The sequence below is a fragment of the Dreissena polymorpha genome, chromosome 12 (assembly GCF_020536995.1).
Source record: "Dreissena polymorpha isolate Duluth1 chromosome 12, UMN_Dpol_1.0, whole genome shotgun sequence".
Taxonomy (NCBI): Eukaryota; Metazoa; Mollusca; class Bivalvia; order Myida; family Dreissenidae; genus Dreissena; species Dreissena polymorpha.
In genome coordinates, this window is record NC_068366.1 from 227,863 (window position 1) to 242,230 (window position 14,368).

Below are 14,368 nucleotides of genomic sequence, written 5' to 3' on the forward strand. Positions count from 1 at the left end.
ATTATTTATTAATGTCGCATTACATTGATATGTATTTGTTACTTATTGTTGACATTTTATTTAAATGGTTAAATAATAATGGAAAAAATATATTCTAGCAATTATAAATAACATATAAATGAATATTCAACATTGAGCATGCCGGATACGACCGCGCGCTCGAAATTGCCTTTTGAGAAAATACTGCGCGCTTGAAAATGCCCTTTTGACAAAATTGCCCCCGCTGCTCTTTTCCAATCCTAGCTGGACACTGATAAGTATCTTACATGTTTTTTTTCGCAAACTTGTGTTTAAACTCTGTCGTAAAAAAATCGCATTTTTAAAGCAATTCATAAATCACAGTATTAACTGCATAAACTTAGTTTGTAGCTGTATATTAAAGATTAGAATGCAAACAAAATGGCATATAATCAATATTTTTATTTATACATTCTAATAACGCATGGAGCAAACATAGATATATCAGTAATCATATGAGGTTATTTAAATGTCAATCATTGTCTTTCTAAGCTTAGCTGCTAACAAAAGCATGTAACGTACCCCATGTGACAATAAAATGTGCTGTTTTGTTCATAACATGTAGTATATATTCATAATAAACTTCTCTTTAGATGTTTATCTGATTATTTGTGTAATAATGTGTCAAATATGAATGAATTGAATATATATCAAACCGAAAGATTCCATAAAAGCGGAGAGTGTCGCCCCCGATTATCCATGCGGACTGCACATGCATTAAGCCCAGTTTCCCCAGAACGCGACTCACATTATAACAAAACACAAACTGTGTGTGAACTGCGCGTTTTAGGAATTATGAACGTATGTTTATGGCTTGATTTGACCACACGCATTTTGAAATCGCATGATCTATTACAGCTGGAACTTTAAGCAGCAAATCTTTAAGACGGTTACATTTCTACACCCCAGAACATCCGAATTGTTGTTCATGGTCCATCGATAAACAAAAATACATTACAAATACTTATTCAATAATAAAAACTTAGGGGCCCTCAGCTCATTTTCACCTTGCAAGGCACGTGACCGCCCGGGACCGCCAGGCGCGCTCGAGTGTTTGTTCCACCTTCTGGTACCGGAAGTCCCAAGCCACTCGTTGGGCATGGGAAGGTCCCTAATGCGCGTGCATGCTTGAGCACGTACTTATCGAGGCACGTGAAACACATGGTGTCCATGCTCGGAAGAAGCTTCGGCTCATGGAAGGTTCAGAACCATAGCGGACAACGGTCTTTGGTCGCGACGTAAATATAAGGTTTTAGCCTGTAAAACACAGAATACATAGAAGAGTTTTTAAGGCGCATGTTCTTATTTAGTGAACAGCTTTTAAAAACCAACGAAATAACCATGTATTCCAACGTCTATTTTATGGTAATTGTGTGAAAAACCTCGAGTGACATCACATGCATACGTATGTCCATCAATAGCGTAGTAATATCGAAAATAAGTGTTTAAATAAATAATACTTTATTTGAAATACATCCTTGTAAAAACTTAACTGACTTGGTCATTGTAATTACTTAAGAGAACGGTTTACTTGTAGCATTTGGCCATTTGCAGTTAAATACCAAATTGGCTTAAAAATGTATTGATTACAGGAAATTTGTTTAACGTTCGATTTATATTGAATCGAATAAACGCGTACAGTTAACTCTTTTTCATTACTCTGCTGTTTATTAGTTTCGATCACTGAATACCTTTTTCAACTTTAAACAATGTCAGATTTCATAACGTTGTAAGATACGGGGGATTTAAGTTAAAATGAGCCTCTTTGTGTGAAACCTGTGCTTAATTCAAACGCGGGAAGATTCATCCCATTATAGCCTGTGAAGTCCGCGCAGAGCTTCCGTCTGTATGGACGGTTTCGTTTGAAAGAAGTCTCGAAAAACAAGTTTTAGCGGAAAGAGTCGTCCCTGATAAGCCCAAAGCTAATCTCGGACAAAACTTTACGCACATGCATTAAGCCCCGTTTTCCAAGAGCGCGACTCTATGTTCGATTGATATTACGTTTTAAGTATAACCTTAACTTGTGTTATAAATCTATGCATAAGTATGTTTCAGTATAATTAATGGGAGACAAGTCTATTCTGCTTAATAAAACATCTTTATTAAGAGTTATCTCCAATTGTGAATACACGCAAAATCGACCAGTTTAGGACGAACCTATAGCTACTTCTTGATCTTTACGTTGTAATTCCTAATGTCAAACAATGTAATTGTAAATGCGTCTGTTATTCTCACTGAAGATGATGTTAGTGGAAATGCTTAAAAAAACAGCCAATCTGTTCGTACATTTTATTATCTAAATAATAATAATATAAAACGTGCGTAAACACTTAGAATATACCTTTGTAATTATACATATACATACTGTATACAATTTGTAAAAAACGCTCTAATATAATTTTACATTAATTCTAGAACACATAAACGTACATGTTACTAGAGTTGCGACACCTTAAGGGTTTCGCGGGATGGAATGAGTGGGAACTAAAAAAATGTGGGTTCGAAAATTTGGGTAAGAAAATGTGGGAACACAAATTTTGGGTACTAAACAAATGTGGGTACGAACATTTTGATTACGAAAAAAAATGTGGGTACGAAAATTGTGGGTACAATGGGTCAATGTTAAGGTTTTAGCATGGCGGACGCCGGACGGCGAAAAGACACGACACGACACGATGAGCTGGCTATGACAATACCTCAGGTATTCTCCGAAAACAGCCGAGCGCATATGCATAAGTCAGTGAGTAATACTCAACAATACTATTGTCAAGCAAATTTGTCCCCTAATGGCTCCACCATTGTCAGAATTTATTTTATTTTTTTATTTATTGCCATAGAAACCAGAATTTTTGACGTAGGAACAAAATGAAATTACGTGCATAATGTCCTTATTGCCATCTATCCATGTTTCAAGTTTCATGAAAAAATATTAAGAACTTTTCAAGTTATCGCAGGATTCAGAAAAGTGTGACAGACTAACTGACTGACTGACGGACACACAGAGCACAAACCATAAGTCCCCTCCGGTGAAACCGGTAGTGGACTAATAAAAGCTAGTCACTGCGTATAAAATCAGAACCACTGGGCCGAATCTGCTGAAACTTGGCCACATTATAGATTATAGTCCAAACAAGCTACAGAATGAGCGTTTTTGGACCTGACGGCGTAAAACATTAACCAATAATGGACAGCACAAAATGGGTCATTTTGTACAAAAAAATGTAAACTTTAAGTGGCATTTAATGACCTTTAGACATCAGAAAGTTGCAAATTTTAAATATTCTGCACACTTCGACTTGTTTTTTTTTTACAAATTTAGAAGCATTTATGCTTGGGATGTATATAAACCCTGTTATTCAGTGCCAAATTTGGCCAAAAATCACAATACAATCCCAAAAATGGCTAAGCAGCAATGCCCTTTAACATTATTCCTTATATTTAATTGTATTGTTTAAAAAAATAACTGTGTATATTTAATCATAATGGCTCTGTATATCACACATGATAGGCCACTGCTGGGGCCTGAACCCAGAACTCATTTCACATTGTAAGATGCGTTTTTCAATTAAACTACAATGACTGTATCGTGTGAAGTGGAGCCAACATACACCCACATAAGTGAAAAAATCATTCCGTCCATATATTTGTCCTGGGTGTTTTCTGACACATGTGATACATTTGTGTAGATGAATATGACATTGTGTGTCGCAAGGTACCAAGTAAGACAAAATCAGCATTTTTATGTAGGGTCTTCATACGGTAAAATTATTTGTGCCCAAATAATAATAGATGAATGTATATTAGGCTTCAATGTTGCTAATATACTATGACGACTAGTTCATACGATACCATTTTTATTAATATATATGCCAAATTTAATGAAATAGACTTGAAAATGTGTGTCGCCAGATACCAAGTAAGAAAAAAAATCAGCATTTTTATGTAGGGTCTTCACACTGTAAAATTATTTGTGGCCAAATAATTATAGATGAAATCAGCATTTTTATGTAGGGTCTTCACACTGTAAAATTATTTGTGGCCAAATAAAAATAGATGAATGCATATTAGGCTTCAATGTTGCTTATACTATGACTACTGGTTCATACGATGCCAATTTTATAAATATCTATGCCAAATTTAATGAAATAGACTTGAAAATGTGTGTCGCCAGGTACCAATTAAGAAAAAAATCAGCATTTTTATGTACGGTCTTCACACAGTAAAATTATTTGTGCCCAAATAATAATAGATGAATGCATATTAGGCTTCAATGTTGCTTATTCTATGACTACTGGTCCATACAATGCCAATTTTATAAATATCTATGCCAAATTTAATGAAATAGACTTGAAAATGTGTGTTGCCAGGTACCAAGTAAGAAAAAAATCTGCATTTTTATGTAGGGTCTTCACACAGTAAAATTATTTGTGCCCAAATAATAATAGATTAATGCATATTAGGCTTCAATGTTGCTTATACTATGACTAATGGTTAATACAATACCATTTTTATAAATATCTTTGCCAAATTTAATGAAAGAGACTTGAAAATGTGTGTCGCCAGGTACCAAGTAAGAAAAAAATCAGCATTTTTATGTAGGGTCTTCACACGGTAAAATTATTTGTTCCCAAATAATAATAGATGAATGCATATTAGGCTTCAATGTTGCTTATACTATGAAGACATGTTCATACAATGCCATTTTTATTAATATATATGCCAAATTTAATGAAATAGAATTGAAAATGTGTGTCGCCAGGTACCAATTAAGAAAAAAATCAGCATTTTTATGTAGGGTCTTCACACATGGTAAAATTATTTGTGCCCAAAATAATAATAGATGAATGCATATTAGGCTTCAATGTTGCTTATACTATGACTAATGGTTCATACGATGCCATTTTTATAAATATCTATGCCAAATTTAATGAAATCGACTTGAAAATGTGTGTCGCCAGGTACCAAATAAGAAAAAAATCAGCATTTTTATGTAGGATCTTCACACGGTAAAATTGTTTGTGCCCAAATAATAATACATGTAGATGAATGCATATTAGGCTTCAATGTTGCTTATACTATGACTACTTGTTCATACGATGCCATTTTTTAAAATATCCATGCCAAATTTAATGAAAAAGACTTGAAAATGTGTGTCGCCAGGTACCAAGTAAGAAAAAAATCAGCATTTTTATGTAGGGTCTTCACACAGTAAAATTATTTGTGCCCAATTAATAATAGATGAATGCATATTAGGCTTCAATGTTGCTTATACTATGACTACTGGTTCATACGATGCCAATTTTATAAATATCTATGCCAAATTTAATGAAATAGACTTGAAAATGTGTGTCGCCAGGTACCAAGTAAGAAAAAAATCAGCATATTTATGTAGGGTCTTCACACAGTAAAATTATTTGTGCCCAAATAATAATAGATAAATGCATATTAGGCTTCAATGTAGGGTTGGCATATTGACAGGTCAATTGAGTATTGACCGGGCCGGCGGTCAATACCTGGTTAAAACCGGTCAATACTGGTCATTACTGGTCGATTGAAAATTGTAGCATTTAAACATTACAAAGGAGCCATTTTATATAAAATCAATAATTATTCTGTAATTGATAAACTTTTTTCTGAGTTATTTATTTTTAAAAAAATCTATCAAGCTGTAAAAAGTTACTTCTTAATTATTTATGGAAACAGCCTCAAATACATAAGGACTAAGGCAATATCTTTATCTCAGTGTATCACATCTGTTACTAATTAGCCGGATTTTACATAAATTCCAGGTTGATAAACACAACAAGGTAAAGGTACCTTGTAGTCGGTGAGATATAATAATAATACAGTTAGTAAGGCTCGTACCCTGGGTACAGTAAATATACTAAAACGTACGCGGAAATTTTAACACTAAATCGGTTGTTGTCGGCTATTTTGTAAAAATTAATTATGTTTACATTTATGTCAATTTTCTGTTAAATGGCATTTATATTATCAAAACTCATTGTTAAAATCAATAATGTGATTTAATTTTAAATCTTAAATTGTTTAAAGTCGCGTCATTGTATGACGTCGTCAAGTATAATATTTTCCGCGACATCGCACGTTCACTTTTTACCGTCATAGATTTTTTTAAAGAAACATTATTTGGTTACCAAGGTCCGTTAAATGGGGAACACCATATTCGGTATTTATATTATGTTTTAACAATTAATTAATGCTGTGTAATAAATATTGTTTAAGATATTTCTATATTTATTGAAAATGTTTCAAAATGTTATTTATGAAACATCTTATTCTAATGAGTGTATGCTATTATATTATACTTTGAAAAGCATATCTGTTGTACTATAATCTTATTATTCATTTATTACTGTTAATTTCATTTATTGTAGAGAATCGTCAATGTTACATCTAGTCGCCAATGCTTGTTGTCAGTGTTAGTCTTAAATGCTTGTGATCATTGTCGTCGATGTTAGTCGTCAATCCTTATCGTCATTATACATGAAGGAAATAAAAGCAGAAACAGAGACGTATTCTTGATTACTTGCTTATTCCTACGGCGTCCTCTCAACACTCATACTAAAAAGCATGTTGATGCAGATTTTTTAAAAGAGAAGTTTGTTTAAGGTAAACAATATTGTTTTACGTTAATTGGTAGCATGTTTAACGACATCGGATTTTTGGCGGATATACAACTCGGATACAATCTAATATTTGCGGGTATGTTTAAGTTTATTTACCATACCCAGGGTACATGTAAGTAAAATTAAGAGTACCCGGGGTACATGTACCGGTAAGTAGTACCCGAGCCGAGAGTGATCAATCGAGCCTTAGTAAGTGAGTGATGGTGTATGGGATAACATGCACTGAGGGTGTATATTTTTCACGAACAAGTCAATTGAAGGTGTTAGAGATGCATTGATCCATAAGATTTAAAAGGGTAATTAACCACGGGCTTATTAAAATTAAAATGATGACATTGCATTGTACCGGCTGTTTATTGTTGTATACTGTAAGCTTGCAATATTTTAAATAATGTAAACAACTTACCTTGTATTAAGTTGGCACATTGTTGTCAGGTGTAGAAACTTTTTATACTTATTTCTGTTTAGTTGCACTGGCTGAACCAAAAGAATTATGTAGTCGTTTCTAAATAATCACGAAACAACCTACTAATGCATATATGCTTGCCAGTTACTGAGTTTGTGCATTTCCATTCATTATCGGCCTTGGCAAACAGCGTAGAATCAGAGACGCCGTGTGATGTCTGCTATTTCGTTACACTGAAGATTTTCATATCCGCGGGTGTTTTTATGTCAAATGTTATGGTTTTTCAATAGATCGTATACTTATCTACAAAACAGCGAATGAGCATTCACTTTACATCATTTCTGATGATCTTATTTTGTAAATAATTTCTGAGCGTTAATTCCTACGTTGCTATGTCGTCAGCCATTTTGACGGTTGCTTTGTTTACTTTCGGTTTCCACTACAAACGAAATTAATTGATTTGCTGCTTGCGTTTTTTTATTGATTAAATAATAAATTATTAAACCCTAATAATGTAATTGTCTGAATATCATTTATATTCAAGATATTATCGGATAAATAGAATACCATTCTAATACCAGTGTGTACTTACATTTATCTCGGAAAGCCTAGCCGTGTAAACCTTTCTTTAACTCGTCGCACTCAATACGTTGAATAACACATAGATTTATGTCATGTTCATTAAAAAACCACAATGTGCACAAAAGACATGCATGTGTACTACCGATTGATATTCAAACACAATTATTACGCCTTTGTTTATCGATTAAACGCCTAACTGAATTAATAACGCGTAACGTCAGTTTCTTTGTTTCGTAGCAAGATGGAAGCTAGCCTAAGCGCTTTTCATGACGTCACGCGCGCGTGCCCTTTCCCATAAAAGTATTTAAACGCAAAATACTCGAAAACTTGATTTTTGCCAGGTATAACGCCTACGCCAACAGGTAGATCGCATTCTTGTCCGTATACATGTCAAATTTCAGCAAACGTGCTGGGCCAGTTTTCAAGACTCCCAAATCGCAGTGATTCTCGCCAGCTTAACGAAACTTAGCCCCCTTTATCATTCGTTCGAATGAACGTCATCAATGATGACGTCCAATACATCACTCATTCCATATATACTATACACAATCAGTTGTACAATCGTCGTCAATATACTAGAGTTGCGACACCTTAAGGGTTTCGCGGGATGGAATGAGTGGGAACTAAAAAAATGTGGGTTCGAAAATTTTGGGTAAGAAAATGTGGGAACACAAATTTTGGGTACTAAACAAATGTGGGTAAGAAAATTTTGGTTACGAAAAAAAAAATGTTGGTACGAAAATTGTGGGTACAATGGGTCAATGTTAAGGTTTTAGCATGGCGGACGCCGGACGGCGAAAAGACACGACACGATGAGCTGGCTATGGCAATACCTCAGGTATTCTCCGAAAACAGCCGAGGGCATATGCATAAGTCAGTGAGTAATACTCAACAAGACGTTTGTCAAGCAAATTTGTCCACTACCGGCTCCACCATTGTCATAATTTTATGTTTTTATTTATTGCCATAGAAACCAGCAATTTTGACGTAGGAACAAAATGAAATCACGTGCATAATGTCCTTATTGCCATCTATCCATGTTTCAAGTTTCATGAAAAAATATTAACAACTTTTAAAGTTATCGCAGGATTCAGAAAAGTGTGACAGACTGACTGACTGACTACCGGTAACTGACGGACACACAGAGCGCAAACCATAAGTCCCCTCCGGTGAAACCGGTAGTGGACTAATAAAAGCTAGGCACGGCGTATAAAATCAGAACCACTGGGTCGAATCTGCTGAAACTTGGCCACATTATAGATTATAGTCCAAACAAGCTACAGAATGAGCGTTTTTGGACCTGACAGCGTAAAACATTAATTAATAATGGACAGCACAAAATGGGTCATTTTGTACAAAACATTGTAAACTTTAAGTGGCATTTAATGACCTTTAGACATCAGAAAGTTGCAAATTTTTAATATTCTGCACACTTCGACTTGTTTTTTTTACAAATTTAGAAGCATTTATGCTTGGGATGTATATAAACCCTGTTATTCAGTGTCAATTTTGGCAAAAAATCACAATACAATCCCAAAAATGGCTAAGCAGCAATGCCCCTTTAACATTATTCCTTATATTTAATTGTATTGTTTAAAAAGATAACTGTGTATATTTAATCATAATGGCTCTGTATATCACACATGATAGGGCACTGCTGGGGCTTGAACCCAGAACTCATCTCACATTGTAAGATGCGTTTTTCAATTAAACTACAATGTCTGTATCTTGTGAAGTGGAGCCAACATACACCCACATACCGGTAAGTGAAAAAATCATTCTGTCCATATATTTGTACTGGGCGTTAGTGAAAGTCTTTTTCCAGGTTTTCCCTGATTTCCAGGTTGGCTGGAAACCATGTTTAACTATGATAAAATGTTCTTTAGATGCCATGTGTATTAATATATAGGTCTATTTTTCTGAGATATTAATGAAAATGCCTTTGGGTATGTGGCGAATATTTAAAAAATCTGCAACTTGATATATGGTGCTAACACGGTAAAATTGTATGAGCCCAAATTATAATAGATGAATGCGTATTATGCTTCTCTGCTTATACTATGACGACATGTTCATACAATGTCATTTTTATTAATATACATGTATATGCCAAATTAAATGAAAAAGACTTGAAAATGTGTGTCGCAAGATACCAAGTACGAAAAAAATCAGCATTTTTATGTAGGGTCATCACACGGTAAAATTATTTGTGCCCAAAATAATAATAGATGAATGCATATTAGGCTTCAATGTTGCTTATACTATGACTACTGGTTCATATGATGCCATTTTTATAAATATCTATGCCAAATTTAATGAAATAGACATGAAAATGTGTGTCGCCAGGTACCAAGTAAGAAAAAAATCAGCATTTTTATCTAGGGTCTTCACACGGTTAAATTATTTGTGCACAAATAATAATAGATGAATGCATATTAGGCTTCAATGTTGCTTATACTATGACTACTGGTTCATACGATGCCATTTTTATAAATATCTATGCCAAATTTAATGAAATAGACTTGAAAATGTGTGTCGCCAGGTTCCAAATAAGAAAAAAATCAGCATTTTTATATAGGGTCTTCACACAGTAAAATTATTTGTGCCCAAGTAATAATAGATGAATGCATATTAGGCTTCAATGTTGCTTATACTATGACTACTGGTTCATACGATGCCAATTTTATAAATATCTATGCCAAATTTAATGCAATAGAATTGAAAATGTGATTCGCCAGGTACCAAGTAAGAAAAAAATCCGCATTTTTATGTAGGGTCTTCACACAGTAAAATTATTTGTGCCCAAATAAGAATAGATGAATGCATATTAGGCTTCAATGTTGCTTATACTATGACTAATGGTTCATACGATACCATTTTTATAAATATCTATGCCAAATTTAATGAAATAGACTTGAAAATGTGATTCGCCAGGTACCAAGTAAGAAAAAAATCCGCATTTTTATGTAGGGTCTTCACACGGTAAAATTATTTGTTCCCAAATAATAATAGATGAATACATATTAGGCTTCAATGTTGCTTATACTATGACGATATGTTCATACAATGCCATTTTTAAAAATATCTATGCCAAATTTAATGAAATAGAATTAAAAATGTGTGTCGCCAGGTACCAAGTAAGAAAAAAATCAGCATTTTTATGTAGGGTCTTCACATGGTAAAATTATTTGTGCCAAAAATAATAACAGATGAATGCATATTAGGCTTCAATGTTGCTTATACTATGACTACTGGTTCATACAATGCCATTTTTAAAAATATCTATGCCAAATTTAATGAAATAGACTTGAAAATGTGTGTCGCCAGGTACCAAGTAAGAAAAAATCAGCATTTTTATGTAGGGTCTTCACACGGTAAAATTATTTGTGCCCAAATAATAAAAGATGAATGCATATTAGGCTTCAATGTTGCTTATACTATGACTACTGGTTCATACGATGCCAGTTTTATAAATATCTATGCCAAATTTAATGAAATAGACTTGAAAATGTGTGTCGCCAGGTACCAAATAAGAAAAAAATCAGCATTTTTATGTAGGATCTTCACACGGTAAAATTGTTTGTGCCCAAATAATAATACATGTAGATGAATGCATATTAGGCTTCAATGTTGCTTATACTATGACTACTGGTTCATACGATGCCATTTTTTAAAATATCTATGCCAAATTTAATGAAAAAGACTTGAAAATGTGTGTCGCCAGGTACCAGGTGAGAAAAAAATCAGCATTTTTATGTAGGGTCTTCACACAGTAAAATTATTTGTGCCCAATTAATAATAGATGAATGCATATTAGGCTTCAATGTTGCTTATACTATGACTACTGGTTCATACGATGCCAATTTTATAAATATCTATGCCAAATTTAATGAAATAGACTTGAAAATGTGTGTCGCCAGGTACCAAGTAAGAAAAAAATCAGCATTTTTATGTAGGGTCTTCACACAGTAAAATTATTTGTGCCCAAATAATAATAGTTAAATGCATATAAGGCTTCAATGCAGGGTTGGCATATTGACCGGTCAATTGAGTATTGACCGGGCCGGCGGTCAATACCTGGTTAAAACCGGTCAATACTGGTCATTACTGGTCGATTGAAAATTGTAGCATTTAAACATTACAAAGGAGCCATTTTATATAAAATCAATAATTATTCTGTAATTGATAAACTTTTTTCTGAGTTATTTATTTTTAAAAAATCTTTAAAGCTGTAAAAAGTTACTTCTTAATTATTTATGGAAACAGCCTCAAATACATAAGGACTAAGGCAATATCTTTATCTCAGTGTATCACATCTGTTACTAATTAGCCGGATTTTACATAAATTCCAGGTTGATAAACACAACAAGGTAAAGGTACTTTGTAGTCGGTGAGATATAATAATAATACAGTTAGTAAGGCTCGTACCCTGGGTACGGTAAATATACTAAAACGTACGCGGGAATTTTAACACTAAATCGGTTGTTGTCGGCTATTTTGTAAAAATTAATTATGTTTACATTTATGTAAATTTTCTGTTGAATGGCATTTATATTATCAAAACTCATTGTTAAAATCAATAATGTGATTTAATTTTAAATCTTAAATTGTTTAAAGTCGCGTCATTGTATGACGTCGTCAAGTATAATATTTTCCGCGACATCGCACGTTCACTTTTTACCGTCATAGATTTTTTTAAAGAAACATTATTTGGTTACCAAGGTCCGTTAAATGGGGAACACCATATTCGGTATTTATATTATGTTTTAACAATTAATTAATGCTGTGTAATAAATATTGTTTAAGATATTTCGATATTTATTGAAAATGTTTCAAATTGTTATTTATGAAACCTCTTATTCTAATGAGTGTATGCTATTATATTATACTTTGAAAAGCATATCTGTTGTACTATAATCTTATTATTCATTTATTACTGTTAATTTCATTTATTGTAGAGAATCGTCAATGTTACATCTAGTCGCCAATGCTTGTTGTCAGTGTTAGTCGTAAATGCTTGTGATCATTGTCGTCGATGTTAGTCGTCAATCCTTATCGTCATTATACATGAAGGAAATAAAAGCAGAAACAGAGACGTATTCTTGATTACTTGCTTATTCCTACGGCGTCCTCTCAACACTCATACTAAAAAGCATGTTGATGCAGATTTTTTAAAAGAGAAGTTTGTTTAAGGTAAACAATATTGTTTTACGTTAATCGGTAGCATGTTTAACGACATCGGATTTTTGGCGGATATACAACTCGGATATAATCTAATATTTGCGGGTATGTTTAAGTTTATTTACCGTACCCAGGGTACATGTAAGTAAAATTAAGAGTACTTACCGGTACATGTACCGGTAAGTAGTACCCGAGCCGAGAATGATCAATCGAGCCTTAGTAAGTGAGTGATGGTGTATGGGATAACATGCACTGAGGGTGTATATTTTTCACGAACAAGTCAATTGAAGGTGTTAGAGATGCATTGATCCATAAGATTTTAAAGGGTAATTAACCACGGGCTTATTTAAATTAAAATGATGACATTACATTGTACCGGCTGTTTATTGTTGTATACTGTAAGCTTGCAATATTTTAAATAATGTAAACAACTTACCTTGTATTAAGTTGGCACATTGTTGTCAGGTGTAGAAACTTTTTATACTTATTTCTGTTAAGTTGCACTGGCTGAACCAAAAGAATTATGTAGTCGTTTCTAAATAATCACGAAACAACCTACTAATGCATATATGCTTGCCAGTTACTGAGTTTGTGCATTTCCATTCATTATCGGCCTTGGCAAACAGCGTAGAATCAGAGACGCCGTGTGATGTCTGCTATTTCGTTACACTGAAGATTTTCATATCCGCGGGTGTTTTTATGTCAAATGTTATGGTTTTTCAATAGATCGTATACTTATCTACAAAACAGCGAATGAGCATTCACTTTACATCATTTCTGATGATCTTATTTTGTACATAAATTTCTGAGTGTTACTTCCTACGTTGCTATGTCGTCAGCCATTTTGACGGTTGGTTTGTTTACTTTCGGTTTCCACTACAAACGAAATTGATTTGCTGCTCGCGTTTATTTTTTGATTAAATAATAAATTATTAAACCCTAATAATGTAATTGTCTCAATATCATTTATATTCAAGATATTATCGGATAAATAGAATACCATTCTAATACCAGTGTGTACTTACATTTATCTCGGAAAGCCTAGCCGTGTAAACCTTTCTTTAACTCGTCGCACTCAATACGTTGAATAACACATAGATTTATGTCATGTTCATTAAAAAACCACAATGTGCACAAAAGACATGCATGTGTACTACCGATTGATATTCAAACACAATTATTACGCCTTTGTTTATCGATTAAACGCCTAACTGAATTAATAACGCGTAACGCCAGTTTCTTTGTTTCGTAGCAAGATGGAAGCTAGCCTAAGCGCTTTTCATGACGTAACGCGCGCGTGCCCTTTCCCATAAAAATATTTAGACGCAAAATACTCGAAAACTTGATTTTTCCCAGGTATAACGCCTACGCCAACAGGTAGATCGCATTCTGGACCATATACATGTCAAATTTTAGCAAACGTGTTCGGCCAGTTTTCAAGAAACTCAAATCGCGGCTATATGCACCAACTTAACGAAACTTAGCCCCCTTTATCATTCGTTCGAATGAACGTCATCAATGATGACGTCCAATA

General features: G+C 33.7%; 1 protein-coding gene across 5 annotated transcripts in view; it reads right to left on the reverse strand.

Moving 5' to 3' along the window:
* LOC127853479 (zinc finger protein 107-like) overlaps positions 1-14,368 on the reverse strand; it is a 274,428-nt gene that overhangs the window by 142,031 nt on the left and 118,029 nt on the right. The gene's annotated exons all lie outside the window — the stretch shown is intronic.